The sequence below is a fragment of the Pundamilia nyererei genome, unplaced genomic scaffold (assembly GCF_000239375.1).
Source record: "Pundamilia nyererei isolate P.nyererei 1_Seehausen unplaced genomic scaffold, PunNye1.0 scaffold00004, whole genome shotgun sequence".
NCBI lineage: Eukaryota > Metazoa > Chordata > Actinopteri > Cichliformes > Cichlidae > Pundamilia > Pundamilia nyererei.
In genome coordinates, this window is record NW_005187405.1 from 4024373 (window position 1) to 4029173 (window position 4801).

The 4801-nt window shown below is 43.3% G+C and overlaps 1 protein-coding gene across 18 annotated transcripts in view; it reads right to left on the bottom strand.

Moving 5' to 3' along the window:
- The window catches only part of mbnl1 (muscleblind-like splicing regulator 1), a 39079-nt gene extending 34680 nt beyond the window's left edge, over nucleotides 1-4399 (bottom strand). For 17 of the 18 annotated variants that reach the window (XM_005721252.2, XM_005721250.2, XM_005721251.2 and 14 more), the window contains exon 1: nucleotides 4316-4399. The gene's annotated coding sequence lies outside the window, so the exon portion shown is untranslated. Of the gene's footprint in view, nucleotides 1-122; nucleotides 585-4315 lie in introns of those variants that run through there. The other variant, XM_013912143.1, reaches the window with a different exon arrangement.
- Between the last annotated feature and the right edge of the window lie 402 nt (nucleotides 4400-4801).

Here is a 4801-nt window from a genome sequence, read left to right on the forward strand (position 1 = left end):
CACACACACACACACACACACACACACACACACACACACACACACACACACACACACACACAGGAGGAAAGATCTAGATACACCAGTGAGGCAGGGAGGAGGGTTATGAACCAAGCTCTTACCTCTCACATTGCCCTCCAGTTTGTGTGTGCGTGCTTCCGCGTGTCGACTGGCTCTGTATGTTTATGCGTGTATTCAGACAGGCCGCGACAGCAGACCCCCAGGCACCGGCTGGACCATTCTCAGGCAGGCAGGCAGAACACAGCAAGGCAGAGCGACTGGCAGAAGAGGAGGCAAGCGAGTGAGCGAGTGAATCAGCAGCGAATGAGTAAAGGAGCTGTGCGCGGAGCCGAGCACCCAGAGTGAGGGAGAGCGGATAGGGAGAAAGCAAGAGAGAGAGAGGAGGAGTGTTTGTCTGTGCGGTTGTGTGTGTATGCGTTGCAGCGTTGGCTGTGTGCGCTAGTGTCTCCCCTCCCCTGCCTCTCCAAGTGGCTAAGCTGGGTTGTGCAGAGCTGTGCTGAGACGGGGCTGGGCTGTGTCTTTACTGACTCCCCTGCCTCTGGATCATCTGTCTGCTGCAGGAAAGTAGTGCTCACTGGGCGGCAGTGGCAACAGCTGTGGAGGAGGAGGAGGATGACGACGAAGAGGAGGAGGGAGGGAGACCGGACTGCACTGGGCATACAGATCCTGCAGTTCCCTCTCCCTCCTTTTCTTTCCCACTGAAGCTGGCCACGCCCCCCCCTCCAAAAACACCAGGAAGTGCTGGCTCAGTTACAGCAGCACTGTCCTTGCCTATTCAGTGAGGCTGAGGTAGGAGAGAGGGAAGAGGCAGGAAGGAAAGATTGGGAAAACCCAGCAACAAGAAAAGATGAACATTAGTAACAGGATAAACATACCAGTGAGGAAAGGTCATGCACAGCGAGGACTTTAGAAGTAAAAGTCATGAGAGTGATGTTAAATACAACCAGAAAGGAAAAGAATGGGTGAAGGAAGGGTCTTAATGAGGTCAGGAAGAAAAGGAATAAATAGCAATTGGAAAGAATGAATAGAATATGGGGTGTGGAGGAAACAGTTATGGAAAGACCCAACAGTTATGATGGGTTTTTGCATCAGATTTGGCCTGGCTTCTGTCCAGATCCTCTCTCTCACTTTCATACTGCTTTCCATCCTTGGCATGCAACCCTTAGCTCACACTAGCTCCTGCCCACATTATAAAAGCACTACAAAGTGAAACTGCAATAAGTGATTATAGTTTTAAAATTACTTATTTAAAAAAAAGATGCAGACCAGGGCAGTTTGGTTGCAGGTCAGCAACATATTAAGAAAAAGGATAACTCAGAAAACACAGAGGCGGCTGTTCCTGCCAACTCGCCTGTATTGTTGTTGACACCAGGCTTCTGCTGCTGCAACCCATGCATCCAATAGAAGCCTCCAAGAATTTGATTTGGACCCGATTCTGCAATATCCGGTAGCTATGGAGATAGTGGCCCTGGCGTCTGCAGGAATCCTTGCAAATTTCGAGCGTGTGCTGACGCCAAGTTTTGCGACCAGTTCGTGCATATTGTCTGTGACTCACTTTCATTTGATTGCCATCACAGGGAAAATGCATCCCTACATCCAAAATATCTTTGCAATGTGTTTTCATATACAAAGCATGTTAATGCTGCATAGCGCTGAATGAAAATTAACTGAGCTCACACATATTCACTTGGAGATGTAAGGGTCCATTCTTTCTTTGGCGTATTTGCCTATACGTACACGAAAGACTGCTTAAACCATTGCCTCTCCTATATAAAACTGTCACACCTCCACTGTCTCTCTGTTCCTAGCCTTGCTATCTTGCTGGACTTGTTTCAATGGCTGCACAGCTCTGTTTAATACAAAGCTGGTGATAAGTCATCTCCAATTTACACAGCAGCACTGTAAACCCAGGGTGACAATCTGTGGCTGAGCCCCTGCAGCACGGCTAACCCTTTACCTATAGCCATAAACACTTCTGCAATGTGTTGGTAAACTCAGAGAGAGCAAAAACACAGTGCGCACCGCAGACAAAAGAACTGAAAGCATTAATGCAAGTTCTGATCGACAGTGGCGTTATTAACTACAACAGTAACGTGCATGCCTTGATCTATTTCCAGCAGTCATTCATTAGTGAAGGAAGGATCTATTTCCAAGCATGGAAACAACCCTGCTAGACTTGTCTTTTAGATTAGAAGGCCAATCTGTTTGACGGCACTAAGCTTTCGTTGACCCATAATAAAGAAACACAGTGATTGATGATCTGGCTCAATAGGAGACATATTAGCAACGCCTCCAAAGATCTGGGCTCTCTGCGAAACTCAGACACTAATGTGGAATTTCCCCTCTTCTACTGCAGTTCAGTTTACACTGTGTGCATCCTTTTCATATTTCTCTTCTTTATGATATCGCTAAATCTGTCTTTTCATAGCTTTATCTCACTTATGAATGCATCTTAATTCCCCTAAACTTGCCTTAAAGGCTTTATAAGTGCTTGTCAATTCGTAATAATCCCCTCGATCATACTCCTCTCACCAACTTCAAGTACGAGTGCAGAGCCAAATTGTGCGGTTACCAAATGTTCGCTCATTGCTTCTGACAAGTTTCATTCTGATCGAGGGCACAACAGGAGCTTACTTCTACTTTTATAGTTCATATTTCTTTTCGTGTCACACCGGCCGAATGATTTGCCTTCTTTCTGCACATGCCTCGTATCTCACAGAGATGTTGTGCTCTCTAGATCAGTGAAGCTGTAGAGCTGCGAAAGGATGCGCAAAAAGCAACAAGAATAAACACACTGAGGTCGAGCAAACTGTTAACACACATACTTATGGTACAAACCGAAAACAGGAAGAGGTGTGTGTGTGTATGTGTGCGCGCACACGCTTGAGAGAGTGTATTCAATGTGCTTGAAGGGGAATTCCACCACTTTTACACTCTAAGTTCATCAAGTTACTCATGGGGAGTATACTCAGCCTATAAAAACACTTGTATAGTTTCTTCTGTGGTTCTGTACGGTTAGGGAAGTCTCTAAAGTAGCCTAAGTAATGCCTGGGAATTCCCTTTGCCACATCAGTTTATGTGTATTTGTATTTATAAATATATGAAAAGAAATCGGTCTTTTGCATATCTTCCTCATTTACTGAAGTAGAAAAGAAGATAATAAAAATATTCCTAATATTTCAAAATTCAGTTCAATTCAACGCTAACACAGTCTTTTCTTGATGGCCCTTCTGTCTCTGTCACATAAAAAAACATAATGGCTAACATTTTATTTCCTTTCCTTCCTCCCTGATGAACTCAGCTTTCCACCTTAAGCATCCCTATCATCTCAGCACTCTGCTATTTCTCAGCTGTCTGTAAATGACAGTATCTGGCTGATGTGAACTCTCACTCCTCTGTGGAAATGTTCCAGAGCTTCTATATGCCAAACTCAAATAGCTCATTTATTCCTTAGTCCTCCCCCCCTTGAAAAAGAACTGCAGAAAAAAACAATTACACTCAATCGTATAAAGTCTTTAAGAAAGACAAAAAAACCCCAGGAAATCGCATTTAACATTAGCGATTTCACAAGAGTATATATTGGAGGCTGCAGAATGACAAAGCAAAAATACCCCCTTGAGGTAACTTCTACACTTTAAACAACTTAACAGAGAAAAAGCAAAACAAAACAAAGAGTCCTCCTCTTGTGAAAATTTGCAGTCATATTTCCCTACTGCATACTTTGTGGTTTTCTCTTAACTTCTTTCCATTTTGACATGGTGGGGGAAGCAGGTGCAATTCAAGCTGTCAGTTTTGAAATACACAGAGAGGAAATAGCACGCTGTCTTGTCCCTATCTGACACCACAGTGCACATGTATGTGTGTGCAGAGCTCAGGCTTTAAGCTTATCTTGGAGCAAACGAATGGAAACACCCTCTGCAAAGAGGCCCTTTTCATTTTAGCTTTTATCTAATTTTCTAAATGTAGCCTATGGGTATGTATTGCTGTGTTTATCATATAAAGTCTCCTTCCATTTAAAACCCTCAACACGCACCCCACTGAAGAGACAAATTTGACAAATGAACAAAGAACAAAATATTGCATGTTAACATCAAACGGAGACTGACATTTCCTTCTTTGTGAAGCAGAAAAGAAAGTAAGTCAATCAGCTTGCTGTTTAAATATTTTTTTAAAAATGCCAACCAAACCAATTGGAAGTATTAAATAGAAATTACAAACAAATTTCACTTAGAACCGGTTAAAATAACCTAATCATATCAATTCTGCAGGGAAAACTTACAGACAGAGAGCTTACCTGCGTGTTTGTCTAACGCTGATGTGCCTCTGGGACCGACAAAGCCACTTCAGCATAGGTCATGCTGCTGCAATGCATTGTGGGATTTACTAACATCTTCAGTTCTCTCTTCCTCTACTTCTCTAACTCTGATCTCTCTCTCACTCTCATAATAGCACCTTCTGCTTGGCAACGGCTATACCACAAATGTGGTCAGGTTTACAGCGAACCATCACTGCGCAACATCAAGTCTCCATGACAACCACTCTTTATCTCATTTGCATCTTCTGCTTGCATTATCTACTTATGCCAAATATGGTCGCTTTGTTATTCTCCCCGCCTCTCTCTGTATCCCCTTTCTGTAACTTCCTCTTTTCGCCCATTTGCAAAACTACGTGTCAACACACTGTGCAACATATATTGTACAGTATATATCCGCAATGACATGTACAAATGCTTGAAAAGGTGCGAAAAAAGGAACTGATTGAGACATTATAGTTTGCAGAC